Source organism: Podarcis pityusensis, assembly GCF_964106645.2.
Source record: "Podarcis pityusensis genome assembly, chromosome: 15".
Classification (NCBI taxonomy): domain Eukaryota; kingdom Metazoa; phylum Chordata; class Lepidosauria; order Squamata; family Lacertidae; genus Podarcis; species Podarcis pityusensis.
The window spans coordinates 23,309,002-23,336,395 of NC_138040.1; the positions used below are offsets into that span (position 1 = coordinate 23,309,002).

Sequence of the window (27,394 nt, forward strand, 5' to 3'; positions counted from 1 at the left end):
CAGGGGTCCCTTTACCTTTACCTATAAGATCCATATGTTCCAATCTATACACAGGCTGCAGGTTCATGCTAATATGTAAATACTTTGTCTTAGGAAGGGGATTTGGAATTCCCCCCACCCCCATTTTTTGAAAAATTATGCCCATTTTCAATAGACAAATGAATGAATTTTTATTTGCATCAGCCATTGGCCCTAGCAATAAAGCAACAGTACAATATACAAAGAATAGAAATAAAAAGTCAATTATATAAAATACATTTTAGGGTTTTGAATCAATAGTCAAGCAGTAGATATTATTCCGATTGCCCCAGCTAAGAACCTTGCAACCTTTGCTGTCACCTGCTCATAATAGACGAAACCCAGATATATCCGGGATATTCAACACTACCTAAGTTTCGAATTCTAATTCAGCATGCATCTTTGTTAGTATCAACCATGGTTAGCACCAGTGAAAATACAAGGAAAAGACATGAGGTGTTACTGGTGGCCATAAATGTCAAAAGGCTTTCAAAGAAGATTAGACAAAATTCATGGAGGAGAAGGCTGTCAGTGGCTAATAGCTGTGATGGCTATGCTCTGCCTCCATGGCTGGAGGCAATATGCTTCTGAATACCAGTTTGTTGGAAACCACAGAAAGGGAGACTGCTCTTGTTCTCAGGTCCTGCTTGTGGGTTTCCCACAGGCAACTGGTAGGTGGCTGCGAGAGCAGGATGTTGGATTAGATAGAATCATAGAATTGCAGAGTTAGAAGGGACCCTGAGGATCATCCAATCCAACTTCCTGCATATGCAGCTGTCCTAGACGGGGATCGAACCTGCAACCTTGGTGTTACCAGCACCAGACTCTAACCAACTGAGCTATGCAGCTGATGGGCCGTTGGACAGATCCAGCAGGCTCTTCTTATGTTCCTGATACAGGCCAACAACTCTACAGACTACAAAGGAGGGAAAGGCAATGTGAGTGGCCAAGGCATCACTGCTTGTCCCGCTGAGCAAATGAGAGGCGATATATTTATAATTTAATAACGGCTGTATTTACAAAAGAGCTGGTAATGACTCCATCCATTCTGTCAGTTCTATGCACTTGGTCGGCCAGCATAGATCTAAGTAGCTTTATTCTCCTGCCTTCAGTTTTTATTGCCCTTTGTAAAGCAAATCACGGTGGCTAAGGAACAAACGTGCCTGCAATATATCTTTGTTCTCACTTTGACTACAGACTCAATATTACTTGACAATGGGGTGAAGAGGAGGTGACTCGTCACAAACCACTCTATAAATATCCCAAATATCAGGAGTGTACTGGTGTCTTTGCAAATGGTTCCAAGGGTTATTTGGACCCACTGGAGTGCATCCGATCTCTAGCAGACGCTGAGAGCATCGCCCATTTGCTTGCTGCTGAAATCAGAGGAGGAAATAACTGGAAGTATGGGTCTGCCTGAGTTTGCTTTGCACCGACTGCCCTTTTGCTCAATGAATCTAAAATGTAGTCTCTCGTTTTGTCTGTGATTTGAACATCTTGGCCAAAAAACTAGGCAGTTTTAGGAAGGGAGATGCACCAATTTATACAGTTCAGCTTAGGCAGAACTAGGGAAATACAAAGGACTTTTCATATTTCTTCCACCACAGCCTCCCCTTAATTCCCTTCAGCAATGGCTTTGTTTAAAACAACGAAGGAGAAAGTATGAGATCAGGGGTAATTATCAGAAGCAAAAAGGGCCCCAATGATCAGAGACCTGTTTTGGATAAATGGATTATCTGCATAGTAAACAGCCATCATTTGGGGTGACTGGAACACCCCAAGTGTTTCTTGTATTTTTAACAGGAAAGATGTTACACCCACCATACCTTAGGATTCAACACCTAGAAGAGCGACAGTGTGGTTAGTTGTTAGGGTGTGCAACTAGGCACTGATAAAGCCAGGATGAAAGCTATAGAAGTTTATAGGCTGAACTTGGACCTGTCACTTTCTTTCAGCTTATGGGAGAGGGGGAGTAAGAAGACGACCAAATACACCACCCTAACTTAATTGGAGGAAGGATGGAATACATAAATCAAATAAATAACTAAACCAAGGGTGCGGGTGCTATGGCTCTCCAGATGTTGCTGGACTACAACTCCCATCAGACCCAGTCAACAGGGCTAACCATCAGGGATGATGGGAGTGTAGTCCAGCAACAGCTGAAAGGCCACATGTTCCCCATCCCTGATACATAAACCATGTTGGATGAGCTCAGAATCACCACCCAGATTCAACAATGGTTAATTCATATATGGTCAGGGATGATTCCAGAAGGAGAAGGAGGAAGGAAGGGGAGAGTTACAGGACACTTGGGCCAGGGGGGTATGAACAGTCGTGTTGCTAGTTCTGTTGGGATCAGGGGAAACACAGAACTGCCCTGAGTGACACAGGCAGGCAATTTGCATATGTTCAGATGGAAGATATGCAAAGCCATGAACCTCTGCAAGCATTTGCTAAGCACACTTGCAAAGTCTTAGCTGCTTTTGGGGTGAGTGGAGAGATGCCCAATAGAATCCTAGTTGCAAAGACTGGATTTTTTCTCTCTTGCTAATAACACCAGCTTGCTTTTGGGAGGGGGGAACACAGGGGCAGAGGAAGGGAGTGCAGTGGGGGTGGGCCGCCCTAGGTGTCACCACTAAGGGGGGGGTAACAAAAAGCTGGGCAGCACTCACCGTGGGGCTTGCAGTGTGCTTGAGCCATGCAACTCTCCTGGGAGTGATGCGGTGGCTTGGGCGCCTGCAGGCTCCGCGCTGCCCCAAATGGTCTGCCCACTGCCTCCCCCCCAGCTGTAGGGTGGCGGAGTGGGAGGAGGCAGGCAGACTCCTCAGAGGCCCCACAGACCATCCTGTCCTGGCTCGCCTGGCGGCTGGCCCTGTCTCTGGGTGCAGGGCACGTGTGCCACCCCAGGTGCCCAATCGGCTTGCTTCACACTGGGGAGAGAATCTTGTTTTTGAGTTGTTTTTGTGTAGATTCTGCAAGCCATTGTTGGTTCTGGGAAGACGTCCTACGAGAAACCTCTTGCTCACCAATGCATCAAGCAAAAATGGGTTGTAGAATTCCACTGCCTGTCGCTTTCAATTCACCACAGTGTGGGCTGCATCTGTTTAGCTAACCACAAATGACGGACTGCCAGGTGCCGTAATAGAAAGAAATGCTATAAAGTTGTTCCACACCTGGATTGCCTGTTACGTCTGGATTCAGCAAAGCATAGACAAGAATGTTAGGCGTTCCTGGCACTGTAATAAATTTCTACATTACTTACTACAGACTAACCCAAGCACGGGAAAGTAATTCAGCAACTTCAATGGCTCAGCGCTCAAAAATTCCCCAGGAGAAAGAGTTGGGCTTGGTATGCCAGCCAGAAGCAACTGAAATTCACAGAAGAAAGATTAGACTGGGGACACAGAAGGTGAGAGAAGGGTGAAGGGTGCCAAATGTCAAGAGCTGCTGGGAGGGCTGTGGAAGAAATTGGATTCAGTTTGCATTCAAAAGCAAACCTACCTAAGCCACAGCTTCCAAAACAATACGCAAACCAAAACACAGCCCTTCTTCAAAATTCTCCAAATTTGCAATGCCAAGTAATGTGAAGGAAAATGCACAGACTAGGGTAAAGCGTATCACACAAAAATCCATATATTAGTGAAAATATCATACAGTGGTACCTCTGGTTAAGTACTTAATTCATTCTGGAGGTCTGTTCTTAACCTGAAGCACTACTTTAGCTAATGGGGTCTCCTGCTGCCGCCGCGCCACTGGAGCATGATTTCCGTTCTCATCCTGAAGCAAAGTTCTTAACCTGAAGCACTATTTCTGGGTTAGCGGAGTCTGTAACCTGAAGCATATGTAACCTGAAGTGTGTGTAATCCGAGGTACCACTGTACATGCATTGTATGAGGGAAAATGCTTGTTAGGCAAAATTGAATATAGGGCACACTGGGAATTGTTGCTCCGTATAGGGAATCCTAACAGCTCTCAGTGCACTCTTAACAGTCTACAGTTCGTAGGATGCTTTGGGAGAAACCATGACTGTTTAAAGTGCTATGATGCTGCTTTGAATGCACAGTGCAGATGGGCCAGAGCTATGGTGCCAATGATTAAATGCTCTCATGGCAAAATTACATTGTTTTAAGACAAACAAACAGCAGTGCGTCTGCAGAGAACCTGCTCTATCCTGACATAAAGAAACCTAGATTTCTGAGCATAATTTAACCAAAGGGAAATCAATGAAATGCTGGAATCACAAACTATCGCAGAGCAGAAATGTTCCATTTGGCCCATGCATGGTAATTAGTCAGCTGAAAGTTCTTTCATCAGAAGTGAGCCCTGGAAATTGCACTTGTATTATGTTCTGACATAATTTTCTCCCTTTTATTATCAACAATAAAATGTTGATGACCAAGAAAAGAAAAGGGAATTAGGAATTAAAGACCGGGAGATTTCTTGGGTTATCATTTTTGGTTTCTTATTAGGCAGGTTGACAAGACTTCCATATAATGAGCTCGTAATGTAAATTTTACCTACACATATTACTTGTTTTTCATTGTGAGGCAAGCACCCCCACTCTGATTCTTTTACTCTATTTTGTGATTAATAATGAAGCATTTTTTCAACTTGAGGCCCCCTTTTTGCACCTGCATGGTTCACATTTATCAGGTGAGGATGGTGATTAAATTTTATTAGGTGAGGCTGCTGAATAAGACTTTCTTTTTAGATTTTTTCCACCTGTCTCATTTTCTGTTGCTTTTAACATGTGTGTTATTTATTTATTGCTGTAAGTTGGCTTTGAATTACTTTTGTAAAGAAAACAACTAAATAATAATAATAATAATAATAATAATAATAATAATAATAATTCCTAGCTACTAGAATAATCCTGAAGAGCTGGTAACCTTCACAGAAGTTGGCATGAGTTGAAATCCAGGGTTATACCAGATAAAACCACGCTGGTCTTCCTTCCCTAAGCCACCAACTTAGTCCTGTTTCAATCTCTGCAGCAATCACAATTGCACAGCATCACACCTAGACACAAAAGACAAGATGCACATGCAGGGTAGGAAGACAAGACCACACCATCATCTTTCATTGCCTCTTTTGGGGGAGAGAAGGGGTGGGGGGAAAGACAGCAGTGACAGGCTGCAGATGGTGGTTCACATAAACAAATTTGCAAGGAGATCACAGAGGTGGGGAAAAGCAAGGCGATCCTGTGGCTGCAAAATTAAGTTTCTCCCAGGTAGCTCCCATCCAGACTTGATGCCAGAAGAAGCTTGCCAAGAAGCAGTAACATCTGCAGCCCACAGCATCCCCTGCCTCGGCAGGTAGCTTGCTGGTGATTATAAATCACTCTAAGCAGCAGGAACAGGAGAAACCAGTTTGCAGAGAGATCAGTCACTTCGTTGTGTGCGGAAAGAACACAGGATCTAGCCCTAGAAAGGGTTATGTGGGCGGTTGGAAGGGAGCAGCAAAAATAAAATGTGTTGCATTAATGGAAAACAAATATCATTATAATAGCTTCTTGGCAGCGGATGGGTTGTTTACAAGAGGGTCTATTTTCGCATGTGAAACAGAAACATTTCTACATTTCTCGATATGTTTTATTTCCAATTTGTGGAACAGATCACGCCAATCCATCAAGTAGAACACCTCATAAAACACAACTAAATATCTCAAACTAGATTTAAAACACAATGAAGCATAACACAAGAATCAACCTCACACAATTGGTCCATCAAGACAGAGACTGCATAAACTAGCTAGCAATGTACCACCCATGCATTCAAACAGAAGACATACCCAGCCCCGCTAGGATCCCAGAAACTGAGCCTTGATACCCTTGCATGCAGAACCTGTGCTTGCTCTATGACTGAGCTATGGGCTAGGGGTGAGAGAGAAATACGATCCAGTTTGCATTTCAAGGCAAACTTACCTAAATTCACATTTATGCAAACTGCAAGGAGGGAAATACTTCAAAATTCGCACTTCTCCGAATTTTGCAATGCAGTTCTCCAGCCAAGTTAAAAAGCAGCAGCAAACACTGTAGTAAAGTGTGCATAAAAATGCACACATTGTTGAAAAATAAGGTTTACAAATTCATTACATTAAGAGAAATTGCTTATGGGAATATTTATCAAAAATTCACAGTGAGACGCTGGTGAATTTTCACAAGGACTTTTAAAACAAAACAAAACAAAACTGTAAATACAAAGAACTGAACTTCATGTTGGAAAAACTGAAAAAATAAATAAATTGACAGATCTGTCCATTCTTACCTACAGCTCTTCCCAAAAGTCAAGCATCGGAAGCTACCTTATTAAAGTCAGGCCCTTGGTTCATCTAGCTCAGTGTCCTTCACATTAATTTGCAGTGGCTCACCAGAGCTTCAAAGAAGAGCTTTTCCCAGCCCTGTCTTGAGATTCCAAGGACTGAACCTCGGCCCCTCTGCACACAGAGCAGGTGCTCTACCATTCTTCCCCAGTAACTTTCTGTACAGAGGAAAAAATCACCATCATCTGTGGGTGCCAGGTTCATTGCATTTTCAAATACATGTTTTGTGATTGCTGGTTTATATAAGATGTTCTCTGAAGATCAGAAGGATCACATAGGAATTTCTGAAAGAATCAACGAATTTAAGTGAGAAGTGACAATTGATGAGCAATCAAATAAAATAAGAACAGGCTCTTCTCCAGTTTGTCAATGCTTTCTTTTTTTCCAAGTAACAACCACCAAATGTCACTGGGGTGCTAATGAATAAAGGCTGTGGACCATTCCCTGATGTTCACCCCAAACAACTCCTGAACAGACTCCTGAACATGGAAGCTCCATTTAACAGCGCCAGAGCTTTCATCTAACAACTACAGCTAAATCTGTTCTCTATTCATTTGCAAAATTCATTTCAAAAGCTATGTATTTCAGTTAGTGGCTATCAGCACATCTTATGGAATATGTCAGGAGTATGAGACTGTAAGTTTAGACACATGGTAACTTTAGATGAGGGATGCGGGTGGTGCTGTGGGTTAAACCACAGAGCCTAGGACTTGCCGATCAGAAGGTCGGTAGTTCGAATCCCCGCGATGGGGTGAGCTCCCGTTGCTCGGTCCCAGTTCCTGCCAACCTAGCAGTTCAAAAGCATGTCAAAGTACAAGTAGATAAATAGGTATCCCTCCGGCGGGAAGGTAAACGGCATTTCCGTGCACTGCTCTGGTGCGCCGGAAGCGGCTTAGTCATGCTGGCCACATGACCTGGAAGCTGTACACCGGCTCCCTTGGCCAATAAAGCGAGATGAGCGCCGCAACCCCAGAGTTGGTCACGACTGGACCTAATGGTCAGGGGTCCCTTTACCTTAACTTTAGATGGACAGCCAGAATCTAAACAAACAAAGGTAAGATGAGCCTGCTGGATCAAGCCAATGGCCCACCTGGTTCAGCATCCTCTTTTAGTGGCCAACTAGGTGCCCTTAGGTAGCTGAGGAGCAGGACCTGAGAAAAATGGCACTCTTCCCATCTGCAATTCCCAGCAACTGGTATTGAGAGAAGCACACTGCCTCTGACAGTGGAGATAGAACGTAGCCATAGCAGCCATGAATAGCCTTGACCACCATGATTTTGCCTAATCCTCTTTTAAAGACATCAAAGATGGCGGCCAGTACTGCTTCCTGTGGGAGTGAGTGAACCTCTTACTAACACTTGCGCCAAGGAGCTCTTCACACATATTTTTAAGTACGCACCTAACAATACACTTGTGAAAGCAACAACATGAGTCATATAGGCACCAAGTGATGTGGGTTTTCTGGAATAGTTTTGCTGGACTACAATAGTTTCATGGAGACTTGATATACCATGGTTATTACCTTCTGTTTAGTAAAAACAACCTTGAGAAATATGCCATGTTAAGTTTGCATATTGGGTAAAAAAATCAGCATTCCACGACCCAAAGTAATTGAATTGAAACATTTCATTAGGGGGAGGGTGGAAATCAATGAAGTGTACTTGGTGCGGTTTAAATATTGCATTCAAACAAATTCAAAGCTTTGCTTGGAAATTATTTTTATTGGAACAAATATTTTCAGATATGACAGCTCAATAGCATATACTTCCCATACATTACTTAAGAATTTAAGGGAGTAAAATGAAGTCACTGAAAACTACTAACATATTAATCTTTTTAAACACATGCCTGAAGAGCTGTTTGCATAAGAAATAGCCACCTGAAAAAAAAGTTATTTGCAACTTTGATTTTAGTTCTGGCTAGCATTGTATTGATTTCAGTTCACCTATTTGACTTTTATCACATTCATTTGTTACCAATGAATCTTATGAAACAAATGTGTTTGTAAAAGAGGAAACCTTTCTACGAAGGTAAACCTCAGTAGGAAAAACTCCCTCCCACGTCACTGTATTCATAAGCACACCAGTCAGGAAACTGAGTTCAGCTGAAGTTCTTTGTTCAGTTCATGTGTTGTGGGAAACCTGAATTCGCCTTTGTGTGGTGTGTGAATGGCTAACACAATCTTGCTGAAGCCATTAGTTGTTGGACTCCAACTTCTACCATCTCTTACCATGGACTATGCTGGCTGTGGCTGATGGGAGTTGGAGTCTAACAAGATCTGGAGGACCATGGGTTCTCTGCCACTGCATTGATATCAAGTCATATGACTTGCCTTAAAGGACAAAAAAGAGGAAGAGCTCAGGAGGGCAAAATCTGCTGTAGATGAACATCAAATGCACCAGCATGTAATTAAGGACTGGCCCAAAGATGCTTCATGATACATCCCAAACATGATACTTCATGATACATCCCAAACATGATACTTCATGATACATCCCAAACACTCAACCTTAGCCAAGTACAGAAATAAATATTTGGGAAGTACTGGAGAGGGTCATAGATCAGTGATAGTTGACCCTCCAAGTGTCCCTATTTACCAAGGACAGTCCCAGATTTGCAGAAGCTGTCTTGGTTTCTGATTTGATCCCAGAATGCCCCGCTTTTCCTTAGGACATCCCTATTTTCATCAAAGAAATGTTGGAGGGTATGTGATAGAGCATCTGCTTTGCATGCAAAAGGTCCCAGATTCAATCCCTGGCAAAAAAAAATTGGGGGGGGGGCTTGGGAGAGATACCTGCCTGAAATCCCAGAGAGCTGCTGTGGACAATGCTGAGCTATGTGGACCAAGGACCCAACTCAGTTTAAGGCAGCTTTCTCCTTCACCACTTACTGCAACTGTCTGAATTCCACAGATGGCAAGAACAGAGTCTGAGAATGCCAACTTGGTTTCAGCCAGACCCCATGCTCACTAAAGTGGCAGGCAATAAGCGAGGAGACCGCTAAATCAATTTGATAAAGCATTGCTCATTACACATTCTCTTTGCAGGATCCACTTCCGCACTCCATGCAATGTCAGCTGGTTTTAAATTTCTTCAGCATTGCATAATTCCACCTGGTGTGACTAAGCTACCAGAAAAGTAATTGGCTTTTTATTGTCTGTCGGTCTGGTTTTTGTGCCAAATATAGAGACATATATATATACACACACAGACAATCAGAAGGGCTGGTATTTGCCTGCAGGTTCAAAAAGATCGGGTGCTTGTGTCTTGGAGTCCCTTGGCTAGAAAATGGACAGCCCATGTGCCAAGACTGAGAGAGTGGCATAAGAGCTGCACTTTTAATCCCATAGAACTGAAAAGCTCAGGGCCAAGAGCTGTACCCGGTTTTGCTGGGTCTTTGGGTAACAGAGAATCTTCAGCCCCTTAGGAAACCTGGCACCAGTACCCAGTATACTTGGGCAAATGCTGGGGACCCGACAGGACCCATCACCCTGGCCACAGGCTGCTGTGGCCACCACTGCTCCCAAGTCAGGCTGGATGGCAAACAGCACAACTCTTGCTGCAAACTCCAAAGAAAAAAATGTATATATCGGGAATAGGTTTCACTAGTAGAGCATCTGCTTTTATTACGAAGGTCCCAGGTACAATTGCTGACATCTCCAGGTAGGGATGGATAGATGCCAGCCTGAAACCTTGGAAAGCTGCTGCCAGCCAGTGCAGGCAATTGAGTTGAATGGGCCAATCAGAGGCAAAGGGGCCATGATGCAGTGGTAGGGCATCTGCTTTGCAGAAAGAAAGTCCCAGGTTCAATTCCTGGCATCTCCAGCTAGGGCTGGGAAAGATTTCTTGGCTGAAACCCTGGAGAGAAGCTGCCAGTCAGTGCAGACAGTACTGAACTGGATGGACCAATGATCTGAATCAATATGAGACAGCTTATTATGCACTTAAAATCCAAGAGCTGCGCCAGATATTCTCCGTATTGATTTTTAGGTAGAAACCAGTGAGTTCAGTGTTGTAGATTATTACCTCTCCACCCACCCCACATAACCCCACTTGTGTGAACTGTGTCAGTAAATAGAGTCAACCCAGTTTAATGTCTCTGGTTTCACTGGCTGCTGTTTTGCCACCATTTCCCCACACTGGCTTCTGTGTCTTGTCAAACTAGCCCCACGGACAATCCCGTCCAATCAGAGATGATGCCTTGAATGGGAAGACCTCAGAATGCTATGTAACCAATCAGATTTGGCCGTGGTAGGACATCACTGAGGACCAGTGAGAGCAATGTTAAGTCAACAAGCAACTATTTTCTCCCCCAAGTTGTGCTGGGGAGGAAAAATAACCAGTAATAATAAAAATGATAAGTAGTCCTTTTTTTGGCATTGCTGAATATGTTCAAAAAAAATGGTGTACCATTTCAGCTCAGCTCTACTGCAGGCAGCCTGGGATTTATGATATCCGAATTGTCCTTGTCTCTATGGCACTCAACAGACCCAGCCTGGCCTTGCTGATTCCTCCCCAGCATGAGAGAGTTTCAGCTTGTTGTCAACATTCTTGTTTTCCAGCTGTTCTTGTTTCCTTGATGCAGGATTTACATTTTCCCTGGCACAGAACAGTTGTTTTTCTTCATTGCGGAGTACGCACATCCCAAAAGGCAAGCTTTTACAAAGAGAACGGGTCCCAGTTCTGTCACTTAACATGGCACGTTCGAGGCGTTCCATCCGAATCCCCAGAGAAGGGACTCACCCTGTGCTCTGAACCCAAATAATCCCTTCAAAATTATGTTTTAAATAGGCAAGTTCAGCTAACTACACACACCTGCCTAGGGCTCAGTGAGCAGGCGTCAGGTCAGCAGGAAGTGAATAACCTGACACAAGGCTCCATACAACTGTCAAAACAAGGGTCCAGTTGAGCTTCACCGCTGGGCAAATGAGCTCCATGCTTCAAGGGTCTGCAGTTGCTGGTCCTACCATTGGATGGAGCAAGGGAGCAACCTCAGGTGGCAGATTTGAAGTAACAGGGGCATATCTTTCTTGCCTGTTCAGGCCACAGGAATCCCAGGCTAATGGATGACTTCCCCAGCTTGAGTTGCCTGCAGTTCTCTTCTCTGATCAGAACCTGGCATGGGGAGCAGGGAAATGGAGCCTGATCCACAGGGCTAAGAGGGTTTTTTTTTTTTGCTTGACAGCAGGGCTGGTGTGCAGGCATGATATGAGTGAAGGATGCTACCAGAAAAGTGCAATTATAAACTATAGGCAGCCCCAAGGCACTGGTAGCTAATCTACATGATTCCCTTTTAATCGGTTTCATCCTCCAATAAGAATGCACTGCAGCCTTCCAGAAAATAGCTCAGGCACAAATGGGGAAAGCTGATGAAAATCGACGATTTAAATCAGGGCTCTCTCGCTGGCTGATTGGAAATCATGATTTAAATGGCTGGTTTAAATCACCTTGATTTAAATCCAATCCATCTTGCCTTCTGTACTGTGAAATAGCACATGACTCGTGTATGTGTGTGATGTCTCTTTTAAAGGGCTTCCTTCAATGCAGCTGTTGCAACTGAAAGCCCTGCCGATCTGGTTTGCGGACTGACCAGGAGATGTGGGATACAGCCTTGCCTCCCCTTCTGCCTTTCAGAGGACTTTCCACAGCACAGAGACGAACAGGAGCACCTGATCACGTCTCCACACCCCGGTCCTCTTCAGAGCACAGCGCAGGGACTGGGTGAAAAACAAGTATCAAAAAGGAAGCTGTAGAGTTGGAAAAGGTTTGGGGAAAGGCAAACAAAATGATCAAGAAGGCGGAGCGATTTGCCTAGAAGGAAAGGCTCAGTGTTTGGGATTCTTTAGCTTAGAGAAAAGGTAAGTAAGAGGCAACATGTAATTTCTTTTATATATAAAATGATGCATAGCATGGAGAAAGTGAATAGAGAAAAGTTTTTCTCCCCCTCTGACAATAGTAGAACTTATGGATATCCAATGAAGTTGAATGTAGAAAGATCCAGGCAGGTAAACGAAAGTACCTTCTTCACACAGCAATATAAAAAAACAGAATAAAAAGTTTATTATTTATGTTGGAATGTGTGCGGCACTGGTGCTGGCTCGCCAGTTGCAGCTTCGTCACGCTGGCCACGTGACCCGGAAGTGTCTTCGGACGGCGCCGGCTTCCGGCCTCTTGAGCGAGATGAGCACGCAACCCTAGAGTCGGTCACGACTGGCCCGCACGGGCAGGGGTACCTTTACCTTTATGCCCATAGTGGCTGGTGCAACCCCTTTTTGGGGGTTCTTCCTGCATGCTTTCTCCAGAGTGACCCTAGGAACCGATCCTAACTCGCCTTCTCTCGCTCTGATCAGCTTCAAACAGCACAAAGGGTGAGAAGTCTTCTTCTCGGTGACTAGGATGGCCCATGTAGGACCAGTCTGGATAGTTGGCCTTGGTGAAGATTTGACATTTTCTCCCCCAAAACAGTTTTGATCAGGGCTTCCACTGAAATGAGGCTGCATTTTAAGTTGTATTTTAATCCTGTTTTAAGTTGTATTTTAATCAACTGTTTTTATACCTGATGTTAGCCGCCCTGAGCCCAGTCTTGGGCGGGGTATAAATAAATAATAATTATTATTATTAAAAAGCTCCCCTTTCATGCTGACTGGGCAGCTCTAGGCAGTGGCAGAGGAAGCCTCTCCGGCACCCAGGGCGGGGCGCTGAGGGGTGGGGCAAACCGCCTGTCAGTGCATGTGCAGCACCCATACGGACTGTGCATGCATGGTGCCTGTATAGACTGCACATGCACAGGCCCTGTATGGACAGGGCTCGAGCAGCAGCCTGTACAGACGACGCGCGCCAGCCCATATGGACGACGCGCTTGCACCCTCAGACACTCTACAGCTGGGGGGAGAGGCAGCGGGCCATCTTGTCATCCCCCCCCCAGGGTGGCACCCATGGCAGAGCACCCCCCCACCCCCTTCGTACGCCCCTGGCTCTAGGATGCTAGAGACAGGGACCTCGCTGCAGAAATAGTAATAGGCCTTCGAAACACACACCCCAACCAAAAACCACTGCACAACTGTGCATCACCTAAAGTCTTTGGAAGAAGTACCACCTGGGAGCCCTACATCTGCTCAACATGTGTGAGTGGCGAGAGCTTGGACAATCCTGGTTTCCTTCAAAGATGACTGTCTGCAGATTCAAAACGGACGTATCTGCATTTTGCATCATCTGCCTGGCTAACAGCTCAGTAACACAGAACATGTTTATATTATTTTGAAAGCACCGCAATGCATGTCCTGTCTTTCATAGAAACATTAGCCAAAGGGAGGTGGTGTCGAATCCTGCCCTGGGGACCTTTCCCTTGATTTACGTATTCATTTAAAAATATTCCTGCACTGCCCCTCTAAAACTCAATGTAGCTTTTAGCAAATCTGAGAAATAAATACAGCAATAAAACAAAAGTAATCATTAATTAGTAAAGGGTCAACAGCTGCAGCCGCACAAGGCCACAAGGCCCACTCAGCAACCCTAGTATTATTTAAAACGTGCATTAAGTACAGGTCAACCTGGTTAAAATTATATTTTAATGCAAATCAGTGGGAGAGGGATGAATATGAACAAATTAGTTGTGCTTATTGGGGCTTCCTTTCAGTGAGCCGCAAGCGCTAAAGGTTCCCTGTTTTTCACACTATAAACAGGAGAGGGTGGAAGTGACTATGAACAGGCCAGACTCTTTAAATACCTCATCAGTAAGGACCATGATGGGCACTTGTTTTTCCTACATCTCAGCTGCCCACCAGATCTGAATTTTGTACATTTTAGAGGGTGGAGTAAAAATGTGACCATGAAGAAGAAGAAGAAGAAGAGTTTGGATTTGATATCCCGCTTTATCACTACCCGAAGGAGTCTCAAAGCGGCTAACATTCTCCTTTCCCTTCCTCCCCCACAACAAACACTCTATGAGGTGAGTGGGGCTGAGAGACTTCAAAGAAGTGTGACTAGCCCAAGGTCACCCAGCAGCTGCATGTGGAGGAGCGGAGACGCGAACCCGGTTCCCCAGATTACGAGTCTACTGCTCTTAACCACTACACCATACTGGCTCTGACACTGACCAATGGGAGCAGGCATCTCCCCCCTCCCTGGGAAGAATGACCTTGGCAATTTATTAATGTTATTGTTTCTTTATTACATGACACCTTCATCTGCCCCAGCTGCAACAAAACTTGTCTCTCCCACATTGGTCTCTACAGTCACTGCAGGAGCTGCAACCATCAAGCAGCTTGGCCTCACTCCCAAAAGTGAACTCCTCCATTGTCTCCCAAAATAGACGGATGCCAACCAACATTTATATACCACCTTTTCCTCCAAGGAGCTCAAGTAGGTGCACACATGATAACGAGAAGCTTAGAGACAAAAGCTGAAGGTTCCCTTCCTCTCTGCTGTGGTGGAGGAAAAGGACTTGGCCTTCTGGAATTGCATATCAATTTTGTATGGTTGCAGAAGGGTGGAATCAAAGTCTACTTCATCCCTTATTCAACTATTGTTTTCTTCTCTTTTGTTAGTAAGAACGTGAAAATGTAACTAATGATTTCCCCACAAAATAGGCATTTGGCTGTGTTTGGGCTCATGTAGGCATGTGACATTGACCAGAGCCATGTTTGTTTGGACAAAAATGGCTACAATACATAACTGGGTGACGGGGGGTTCATAGGCTTGAAAGCTAAACAAGGGACTAGATCAGGAGCCACCATGAGCATTAATCATATCATGTCTATATCAGCATTAATCATGTGATAACCATGTGATAACCCTGTAATTTTGACATGCGAAAGCTTCTGAGCTTCCCATTGGGGCATCTGGTAAAAAGGTAAAGGGACCCCTGACCATTAGGTCCAGTCGTGGATGACTCTGGGGTTATGGCACTCATCTTGCTTTATTGGCCGAGGGAGCCGGCGTACAGCTTCTGGGTCACGTGGCCAGCATGACTAAGCCACTTCTGGCGAACCAGAACAGCACATGGAAATGTCATTTACCTTCCCGCCAGAGCGGTACCTATTTATCTACTTGCACTTTGACGTGCTTTCGAACTGCTAGATTGGCAGGAGCAGGGACCGAGCAATGGGAGCTCACCCCGTCGCAGGGATTTGAACTGCCAACCTTCTGATCAGCAAGCCCTAGGCTCTGTGGTTTAGACCACAGTGCCACCTGCGTCCCTTGGGGCATCTGGTAAGCCATTGCAAACAGAAGTCTGGACTCGATGGGCCTATGTTGTGATCGAGTACTGCTTTTCTTATATTCTTGTGAAATTTAATCTGTTTATTTTGTGAATGTCAGGTGTGCTTTTTCAGTGTGCCACCTCTCCACATGCCTTGGAAGCTGGGACTGGAATTATGGGTTACGGGAAAAAATATCTATGCAAATCAACAATTTCCATATATTCTGACTGCAGGGCTTGAGTTTTCAGCTGCAGTTACCAGTGTGCTTCAGAATTGATTATAGTTACAAAGACGACAGCCTGGGGAGCCTGAGCTTTGACATTTGGCATAATCAGACATCCACCAGGGCTCATCTTGTGGTGGGAGCATTGCCTACCTGTTGACTACAGCTCTGTGCACTTCCATTTTATTTAGCTCCATATGTTATGCCGAGATGTGCAGAAGACTACCCAACCACTCAGTCATTAGAACCATTCTTAGGACATCTCCACCCATTAATATTCCCCTTCCTTGGATAGAGTCCTACCTCTCTTGGGATTGGCCAATGCTTAGCTCAGGGGCAGGCCCAACTCCAGTTCCATTAGCTTACCCACCCATAGTTAACTATCTGGTTGCCCGCCAACCACCAGTGGGGCATTGAGCAAAACCTTATACTTATATTTGCTGGATCCGCGATCTTAATTATGTCAGCCTCTTTCTCACACACGTACTGTGCACATTCAGGGATGAGGGGCCAGACCTTTACTCAGCCGCATCACTAGGCCTCCTCTTTTAATTCATTTAGAGTTTGTACCTTCATCTTTTCTATTTTCTTTTTTGGGGCCTAACCTTCAGGTTGCTTTTTAATCAGGCTTACAATTGGTATACGGTGTAATTTAAATGTTAAGATTAAGTGATTAATCATAAAGCTATCCTTGCATGGGAAACCAGGACACATAGGAAAGATGGGCCATGGATTTAATCTTCTCGTGATATCTGGAGAGAAATAACTGTTTGTGTTAGTGATGCTCCTGCTAAAAAGGACTCAATGCAACAGTCACAATTCGAGAAAGCAGCCTCCAGTGTTTAGTCCTCCTGGAACTACTTTCCAGTGCAAGGGCACATCTGTCATCTCTCTCTCTCTCTCTCTCTCTCTCTCTCTCTCTGTATCTATCTATCTTTAAGCATGTGCAGAGTGCAAATAAGAACCTCAGTGCTCTAAGACCAATGCAAATTCATTGTGCTTTGATGCCAAACACAGCTGCACTGATCAACCCAAGAGGGTCCTCTTACAGGGCTGGATATTGGACAGTGCTGAAGAGCACCATTTAAGAATCTGCAGATGTACATGGCCCAAGAGTCACACCTCAACATCATCTGTGTAGTACTTCAAGGAGTCCTGACATAGGTGCCAGGGCCCTGGGTGCCTGAGCATCCACAAAACCCCCCTTGAAGGGGCTGGGCACCAACAAATTTTGGTGACAGGGGCATGCCCGCTGCATGGCACCCTCGGCCCTGGGCCCCCACAGTCGCAGGGCCAAGCTGGCACTCCTGGATCCTGATGTGTCATTTTTGGATTGCCCACTGCTCCTTCATAGCTCCTTCATAGCTCCTTCTGAAATATCTCACAATCAAGGGATTGCTTGGGTTGCTTGCACAGTTGGGCCACCCCTGTTTGTGAACTAAGTATGTATGTTTGTCCTTCGGGTCTTACTCTGGGCACCTCGTTCATCATAAAATCATAGAAATTTCTAGCCTTGCTACAGTAGGAAGGCTGTAAAGTCTAGAGGCTTGAGAAACAAAGAAGCAAGCAAACAACCTCAGTTTAACATGCCTGAAAATGTTGCAAGATTCAAGGAATCATCTTGCAGTTTTAAAGGACAGCTGTATCAGAATGCCCCCATTGAAACTGATCCAGATCCATCCTGTCCCAGAACTTTCAGTCAGGTTATAAGTAACAAGCTATTCCCTATTGTTAGGTCCCATCCATAGGTGAGGTCAGAAAGGGGGGGGGGGGATAAGAAACAGGGTCTTTCTGTGGTGGCACCATGACACTGAAACACTTTCCTGCTAGAGATTTGCAGGCTCCTTTTCAACCTTTTAATGGATGAGAAAGAGCTTTTTTAAACAAGAAGAAGAAGAAGAAGAAGAAGAAGAAGAAGAAGAAGAAGAAGAAGAAGAAGAAGAAGAATTTGTAATCAATGACCTGATGTTTTAGGATGTTTCTGAAGGATATTTTAGTACGGCTGCCTTTCAATGTTTTAATTATTGTAGTATTATTGATATGTCTTTTTTTTTTTTTAAGTTATATTAAGGCATTTGGGGCTGTATCCAACATTCCTTGTTCACTAGTGCAAGGGTTCTGGCACTAGCAGATGGATGAGTTTTCATCTTGTGCAACAGAGGAATCTAATGCAACAGCAGCAACTCATTTTGCAACAGATGCCTCAATCTCTTGTGCAGCGCATTTACGAGCAACCTGTTTGTGCATTTTCTTGTGCAACAACAGGCTACTGGAATAAAACATGTCACTGTTTTTGAGCAAATGAAAGACAACTCTACAGTCCACGAAGAGCACGACTCACTTCCCTCAGCCCCTGCTGTGTGGCCCCCAGACTCATGCCAGCACCTGCCATTCTACCAGAGATACAACTCTGATTTTTCCTAGATTTCAACTTTTTAATACTTTAATACCATGCCATATGCTGCTGTTCAATTTGGCCAGTGAGGAAAGACTCATCCACCACCACCAAGGGCCTGATTTCCATAAATTATGCTGATCGTGTGCAAATGAATTATGCGAATTAATCCTGCCCCTCTGACTCCCAAAGTATGCTGGCCTTGGAGAGGCAGGAGAACCTCCTCGCTGTAGCATTATGGGATAGCTAGTAATTGGTCTATGCACTTGCAAAAACACATTCAGACCATTTCCTGCTGCTGATGCTACACTGCCCGGGAAGAGGCAGACTCTTTCCTCCAGGAATGCTTGCAGCAGATTAAGCCTCAAGTTTATTAAATAAAGCAGTGCTCTAACAAGGGTAATCCACAGATAATTTCACTCATTTAAACCCTATTTCATCTTCACCAAGTAGACTTTCTTTCCATTTAACTGTCTTAATTCTTTTAGCACTTTCTGCTTCCCAAATTGGCTTCGATAGAGGAATTGACATTCAGCCATCATTTCCAGATAAAGTTTCATTTAGCCTTTTGAAACACCCACAGATTCAGGAAGGGGGGGGGAGCACACTCAGAATTCATTAGCAGTGTCCTTGGGATCCCTGCAGCCACAAACTCATTGTCAGTCCCTCTGGCTGGAGTGAGGCTGAGCAACAACTGGCCCACAGGTAGCCTAAATTCACCCTCAAGCAGATCTTGCATGTAGAGACCAACACAAATCCCAATAGGAAATTCTACAACCCTCCTGCTCGAAGCTGGCAGTTGAATGACATCCTGACATCACAGCAGAGGCAACAGATTACTAGATTTCTGGGGGGTATGACACAGATTTCCTCTGCAAATTACAGAGCTAGTGCACCTTAGGGATGGGGTTACGATTCAGAGCAGAGATGATCGGGGATGCTCCAATGTGCAAATATTACAGAGATCCAAATTTTAGGCAGGCATTTGCTCCTATCCTTCTGCTGAGCACTTCAATGGGATGGGATGGGTTGCAATTAGCTGCATCTAGGTGAGAACAAACCAAAAGGGCAACAAGGTGGGATGAGCTGGGGAGTTGCTTTGGCAAGTGAGCTGGAAGCTGGGAGGGAGATGCTGCAAGAACTGGAGGGCAGAGACATAGCATGAGTTGGAACTGCAGAGTTGAAAGGATCCAAAAGTCCATCTGCTTCAACCCCTGGTAATGCAGGAACAACAGCTGAAGTATCCCTGAAATGTCTTGCTCTGTTCTGGATGCAAAGCTGTGACTAATGGAGATACAAGAACTTTTGGGGTGTCCATGCTGTGAGCCCCTCCATCCTATGCTCAGGTTGCATAGATGTGTAAATAAAACCATCTATCCTAAATACTTTGGCCACCTCATTAGAAGAGAAGACTCCCTGTAAAAGACCCTGATGCTGGGAAAGATTGAGGGCACAAGGAGATGGGGACGACAGAGGACGAGATGGTTGGACAGTGTTGTCGAAGCTACCAGCATGAGTTTGACCAAATTGCGGGAGGCAGTGGAAGGCAGGAGTGCCTGGCGTGCTCTGCTCCATGGGGTCACGAAGAGTCGGACACGACTAAACGACTAAACAACAACAACATCCTAAATACACCTCATTCTCTGCTGACCTTCCTTTCAAGAAAACCAAGCCCCAGGCTAGTGGCAAACTTCAACCAAAATTCTGCCAGCCCAACATCCCAGCCCTGGAGCCTCTCATCACTTGGAGATGGGGGGCAGGGATGGGACATGACCCAGTATGTTTCTGGACCTTTGGGCAAGGGCAGTAAAGCAGCCTCTATAATCTAGGTGAGCCCACATTTGCCTTGCTCAAAGCTGGCTGTGAGCAGGTCTGGTCTTACATCAGTTCTGCTCAGGAGCATTTGAACAAGAGCGCTCAGACTTGCAAATGTTCCTCCTCTCAAATGCACGTGACACATTTAACCCAAATTCAATTTTGGGATGGTAGTGGTGTCTGTACATTCTTGATGAACACACATATGTAGCCAGGAGGATATTCATGGTTTTCTGTTTTTAGGAGAATTAGCTTATGGATTTATTATTTCACTCCCCAATGAAGCAGCAGCTCTAACTGGAAACGACAAAAGAAGCAGCAAAGAAAAATGAATGATCTGACATATTTCAAGGTAGGGTCTGCATGGAGTGCCAGCAACTTCCCCCAGCAAGGGAAAACATCTGCCAGAGGGGAAAGTCAATTAAAAGAGTGTCTTATAATGTAAAGAAAGTGCTTGGCCAAATAGTTCTTAGGCACTGCTGGCAGCACTGCCTAAAGCTTCAACGCTGCTGCAAAACTCTCTTTGCCCCAACACATTAGTTGCCTCTGCATTATTTAAAGAGACTGTTGGCTGGGAAGCATCAGCGAATCCTTTGGGAGAGGAGATGCGACATGAAAATAAAAAGCTGACTTCCCCGTTCTCCTCTTGCCATTGGATTTGGTGGAGGGAACTGGCTGTAGGGTTATACATCGAAATAAATCATTTCAGCATGAGGAGTGCTTTGGGGATTGGGAAAAGTCCCAAGAGGACTTTGTGGTCACGTAGAACTGGCTAAGCGAACATCAGAGCTGCACTGGATGAGAGCCAAGGCGCATTGGGTCTAGTATCATGTTCCTGATAGTGGGCAACCAGGTGTCTACAGGAAGGCCACAAGCAGGGCATGGAAACCACAACTTCACTGCTTGTCCCCAAAATCTGATAACTGGGGATATACTGCAGCTGGTTATGGCGCTGCTATTTCTCCCCCAGGCAAGTTCATCTGTTTATGCTCATTAACTTGATCTGCAGTTGCTTTCGGCAGTTCTCACAGCAAACGATCACTGATCAACAAATGGGTCTAACTATTTTTAAAGAGTCCCAGCTGGAATTTAGAACAATAGAATTTGAGAACTGGAAGGTGCCTTTGAGGACATGTAGACCAACCCCTGGCTCAACTACAGCATCCTTGACCATCCGTATACCGCCATTCTGTCCCACCGTCATGTTTTCCCCAACATGAGTGTTGAAGGACATATACTGACGGAGACCATGGGTTAATCTAGCACAGCACTGTCTACACTGACTGGTAGTGGCTCTCCAAGGTTTCAGGAGGGAAGTCTTTCCCAGTCCTACCTTGAGATGCCATTGGGTATTAAATCTGGGGCCTTCTGCATGCAGAGAAGGTCCTCTATAGCTGTGATGCAACTTTCCCTCAAAATTATCTCATTGATGGAACAGGAAATGTTCTGTACCAGTACAGAGTAGCTTCACGGTCCTGCTAAAGCAGCTTTTTCAGAACAGTTCCTGCTGCAAATCCCTCTGCCAGTCCACCTTATCTTCCAACCTGTCTAGGAGGTGTCACGGCACTGAGTTTCTGCAGGAGGTGACGCCGCCGTCCATTTGTGGGTGGCTGCACTCCGCTTCCATTGCAGCAGGCAATTTCTTAAACCTCCACAAAAGACAGGATTATCCCTATCACCGCCTGCATGATTACAATAGTTATTAACCGTTGTAAAAATTATCCCAACACCTTTTAGAAAATCCGGTTTCATCAGCTGAATCAATGACCTTTCGGGGCAGCAAATCTCACAGCGTGACAATAGCAAGAGACAGTGTCGCTGTAATGAAAGCCAAACACAGAGGCAAAAGGCTTAATGGAGAAATCTGCCTTTCTGAAGGCCCATAGTCAACAGTCAATTGGCACAGCAGCTCTGTGCTGACAGAACTTTGCGTTAATTCAGACAGTCATCCAGTTAAAAAGTTGATCAAATTAGTTTTAAATCAATCCATCACTTACACTGGCATATTAATACATTGAAGAAAGGAACGTGCTTGCAGCTCTCTCATTGCATAAAGATTAGGAAGGGTTTGGATTGTGAAAGGTGAATCAATGGGGAGGTGATGCCTCTGAGGATCCTGGTGGCTTGCTCTTTGAAAAGAGCAGGTACTTAGCTTGGGGGACCTCTGTTTCCATCACTGTCACTTGAGGCTCAGGTGGCCTCTGTGGCAAGAAGTACTTTCTATCAGCTTTGGCTGGTGGCCCAGCTATGCTCCCTATCTGGACAGGGACTGCCTAACACCTGCTATCTATGCTTTGGCAACCTCTAGTTTAGCTCATACATGGGGCTGCCTTTGAAGGTGATTGAGAAACTGCAGTTGGTGCAGCATTCAGCAGCTAGGTGGCTCACCCCAGCAATACGGTCTGAGCACATAACACCAATTCTGACCCAACTACACTGACTACCAATTAGTTTCTGGGCCCAATTCAAAGGGCTAGTTTTGATCTAGAAAGCCTTATGCAGCTCAGGACCCCTGTGTCAGGAGCTCATCCTACTCTCGAGTAGGACCCTCACAGAGACACATGCCTGACTGGCATGTTCCCTCCCTTCTGGTCGATCGTTTGGGAGCTTCAAAAGCTTTCTTCTGCCCGAACATCACAGCGACCGATGCCAACAGACACCAACACACTTAGGGATCCACAGAGTCTTTGCAGCTTTGCGTAACAGACCTCAGCAACTCAGCATTTTGTCTACTCTACTTTATTTACATATAAACACACACGGAGCACTGCAACAAGGCTCCCTCTCTCTCTAGCATCAGACAGCAAAGAGAAAGAACAAAGGACAATAGTCCCACTTCATGGAACACAGTAACACAAACATCCTGTCTCCGTCACTTCCCACTCTGTGAAGTCAAAACATATACTGTCATGTGATAGACAACAATCCCATGACTGCAATCATGGAGCAGGAATTCTAACACCCAGGACCTCAAGGACCACCTCTTCCCATATGAACTGACCTAGACCTTGCGACCATCTTCTGTGGCCTTTGCATGCCCCCTCCTTGGGAGGTCCAGAGGGTGCCAACATGAGAACGGGCCTTTTCAGTGGTGTCTCCCCACTTGTGGAACGCTCTCCCTAGGGAGGCTCACCGGGCACCATTATTACATGGCATTGGGCACCCGGCAAGGAACCTTTCATTTTGTTCAGGCTCTTGATTATCTGTGGCCTCCTTGCGTGGGCGGGATTTTTTAATCCTGCCTTTTAAAAATAGGGTTGTCTTTTAGGTTGTTCTTTGTTTTTCTGAAATGCTGGTTTCAGAGTATGTGTTTGCTTGCTTATATATTGCAAATCATTTTAAGTTACTTTGGTAAAAAGGCAACCAATAAATTTAAGAAATAATTATGGTTATGAGGCAGAGGGCGGGACACAGAACAAAGCAAATGCACTGCACTGGGTCAGACACTCTGCCCACCTAGACCAACAATGTCTACTCTGACTGGCAGCAGCTCTCCAGGGTCTCAGGCAGAGAGAAAGCCCATCAATTACTACTTAAATCTTTTCAATGTATAATTGGCTAAAAGAAGCTGGGTTGAACCTGGGACCTTTGGATTGCAAAGCCAGTGCCTCATCACTGAGCTACAGTCCCACTCCCTCCTTTAACCATCGCATAATTCCACAAATGAATGATATATTTGGATGCTCTTTGAACAGGACTAAAATCAGCACCTCTGCTCCATCATTTGCCGTTCTCTTCTCAGATAGTTGCTCCCTGGCATACAGAGCAACCTTGAGGATTGATCTGGTATACAGATCAAGATGAGGAAAAGTAGCAAGAGGGCATTTCGGGATGATGGGAAGCTTGAAGAAGGGCTGACATATATTTGTGGGTGCTGTTGCCGAGTTTATTCATGTGTCACATGGAACATAAAATAAAAGATAACTCCCTTGGCATTGCCTCAAAAGAAAATTAAGAGGGGCAAAGAGCTTACAAATGAATGTCACGTTTGTGCCTCACACCTTTCTTTCACACTCTGGTAACATAAATAAAAACAATGAATTTATTCCAGCATGATGGGTTTGACTTGGGTTTGTACGGGGGGAAATGGAAACATTTATAATGTCACAACCGGGCAAATTTGCCAAGACATGCATCAGCAAGGATTTTTATTTACATGAGGAAATGCCTCCCCTCAGCTGTCTCTTCTCATCAATTTGCTCCTTTCAGAATTCAAGCTGACTGCAGTAATATACTGAGGCTGGAGGAGAGCAGTAGCACAAGTGAAGGCTGATGTTGCGCAGGGATGGGAGCTGAGAGCTCAGTTCAGGTGTTTAGGGATGCTAGAGAGCAGAGAGAGGAACCAGATGCTGTCAGACTCCAACTCCCATCAGCCCCTGCCAGCACGGACAATGGTAGTCAATGATGGGAACTGAAGTCCAGCATCTGGACAGTAGCAGCCAGCCATCTTCTCAATGGTGTGCATTATTCCTGGTCATTAGGTGGGGAAGAGACTAGTTTAGTGGCAAATTCAGCCACAGGAGATTTCCTGTTGCACTCAGGAACCTGCTTGCGGGTTTTCCACAGTCATCTGCTTGGCCACTGTGAGAACAGGGGGCTGGACTAGGCAGGGCAGGGCTACTGGTTTGATCCAGTAGGTTTTTCTTATGTTCTTATAGTGTGATATGAACAGCCCCTTAAAACCACAACTCTGTCCTTGTGTATCCTTTTCTTCCTCAGCATGTTGCCTGCGGGGAGGCGGGTAAGCCAGGGATGGGTGCTCACAGTTGTAAATAGCGAGAGTTTTGCAGACTTCTTTTTCCCTTTGTCAACACCCCCCACAACTTCCGCTCATTATATGCTAGGCTCCCTGAGAAAGAGACTGCCCTTTGCAAAGCATGTGTGGGTGAGTTCTCCAAAGCAATTAAGCAATTTATGAACACAAAATCCCACAGAGTTTCAAGGGGACGCTGCGTCGCATAAGTGATTGCTGAAGAATAGTTTACGTGCTGGCAAGAATTAAGCCTGTCTCCGTAGTTTTGCTAACTGACAGGCAGAGCAGGCGCTAGGCCGGGTGGGTGGGTGGATGGAGGGAGGGAGACACAGGCCACATTCATACCATACATTTAGAGCACTATGGTACCACTTTAAACAGGCATGGCTTCCCCCAAAGAATGATGTGAGCTGCAGTTTGTTAAGGCTGCTGGCAGTTATTAGGTAAAGGGACCCCTGACCATCATGTCCAGTTGTGGCCGACTCTGGGGTTGTGGCGCTCATCTCATTTTACTGGCCGAGGGAGCCGGCGTACAGCTTCTGGGTCATGTGGCCAGCATGACTATGCCACTCCTGGCGAACCAGAGCAGCGCACGGAAACACCGTTTACCTTCCCGCCAGAGCAGTACCTATTTATCTACTTGCACTTTGATGTGCTTTCGAACTGCTAGGTTGGCAGGAGCAGGGACCAAGCAACAGGAGCTCACCCCGTTGCGGGGATTTGAACCGCCGACCTTCTGATCGGCAAGTCCTAGGCTCTGTGGTTTAACCCACAGCGCCACCCGCGTCCCGGAAGTTATTAGGACACCCCTATTTTCCTCCCAGAGCTACAGTCCTCAGAGATCTCTACAGAGGAAGGTAATTTTTAAACCACACTCTGCCCTTCCCCCAGCTGGGACCCTCCCCAAAGTCAGAGCCCTCCTGAGGGCCTTCATCATGACCTCGCAGTCCAATGGCTCCTTCCCCAGATTCAAAGTCCTCCATCTTCCTGAGCTCCCACACTCCTCCTCCTCCTCCCCATTCGACCAGTCCTGCCACAACATCTCCACGGGGCTCAAGACACCAGGGTTTCAGGCAGAGTTAGGTCTTTCCCATCACCTGCAACTTGAGATGTCAGTGAGTGTTTGATGCTGGGACCTTCTCTACACAAGGCATTCACTCAGAAGCAGTCAGAGGCAGCAATGCTTCTGAATACCAATTGTTGTAAAACAGAGTGGAAGAGAATGCTCTTCTGCTCAGGTTCTGTTTGCAGGCTCCCACGGGCATCTGGTTGGCCGCTGTGAGAACAGGATGCTGGACTAGATGGCCTCATCCAGCAGGCTCTCCTTATTTGCTCTATCATATTCCTCAGGGCTGTAAGCCAACTAAGTTCTAAGTTCTAGAGTAGACCCAGTGAAATTAATGAACCTAAGGGAGTCATGCACATTAACTTCAGTGGGGCTACTCTGAGTAGGACTAGTATTCTCTGCAAAGCATGTTCTTCTGCAGATCCACACCTCTCAGGACTGTATGGTACATCCTAGCATTTTCAAACTCAGACATAGGAATGCTACAAAGGGCAGCAGCTTTCTGCTCCCAAAGTAGACAACTGTGATAAGAATGTTCCCACGAGATTAGCATGGCAAAAGCAGCAACCTATCTATACAGGGCAGCTGCTGAATACTTCTGCATGGGGGACATGTGCTACTTAGCCAACTTGCCCATGTAACAATAACTATTCAGTAATTCACAGAATCATAGAGTGGTAGAGTTGGAAGGGATCCCAGGGGTCATCTAGTCCAACCCCCTGCAATGCAGGAATCTTTTCCCCAGCATGAGGCTTAAACCCATGACCCTGAGATCTCCTGTTCTACCGACCAAGCCATCCCTGCTTGCTTGTTCTATTCTAGACAGGGAATCCAATTGCAAAGGGGACAATGCTTAATTGAGCCTATTCCACCTCCGATTTGTAACGCTGATCCAGAAATGGCAAAAAGAAGTTGGTGACACTGGGGGGGGGGGGACACACCACACACACACTTTTCCTTTTTGTATGTGAGGTGGAAGTATCCTGCATATGAGGCGTAAATATTCAGTATGGCGGAAATATCCACAGAGATAAACAAAACCGTGTTGCACATCATTAAAGCAGATGGCTTGCTCACTTGCCATAAATTCCACAAGAACATTTATCCACAGGTGGTGGCTGGATCTGGTAGAGAAAGGAGGACATGGGACATGGGAGAGGTCTTGAGGTGGACCAACAAGGAGAGCAATAGCTGGCCTTGCTGTCTGAGTAGCATTTCTAAGACAAAGAGGTAGTTCCCAGAGGGGTGTTCCATTTTGACGCACAAATATCCACAAAGGCATGAAATTGGGCCACAGCAGGGGCTCGCAGCCTCAAAAGCCTCGGCCCACCTTTATATCATCTACAGGGACCATTTTTGAGCCTTTAACTGTTCCTAGAGAGCTCTGCAGCCTTCTCTGTACAGTCAGCTAATCACACCCTAATGTGTCTTATTGACCTACTTCTCCCTCAGTTCGTCTGTTCGCCACTCTTCTCCATTTCCCCCTCCGGCAAGCAGTAATTAGCTCTCCTCCCTCTGGAGCAAGCAGACCCTTGATCCTGCCATGCCCAAAATAGGTGTGATCAGTAGCCAAGAGGTGCTCTAATTACTGCTAGCCAGAGGAG

The 27,394-nt window shown here is 45.6% G+C and overlaps 1 protein-coding gene across 4 annotated transcripts in view; it reads right to left on the reverse strand.

Annotated features, from left to right (window-relative positions):
* GRIK4 (glutamate ionotropic receptor kainate type subunit 4) overlaps positions 1 to 27,394 on the reverse strand; it is a 469,347-nt gene that overhangs the window by 265,925 nt on the left and 176,028 nt on the right. The gene's annotated exons all lie outside the window — the stretch shown is intronic.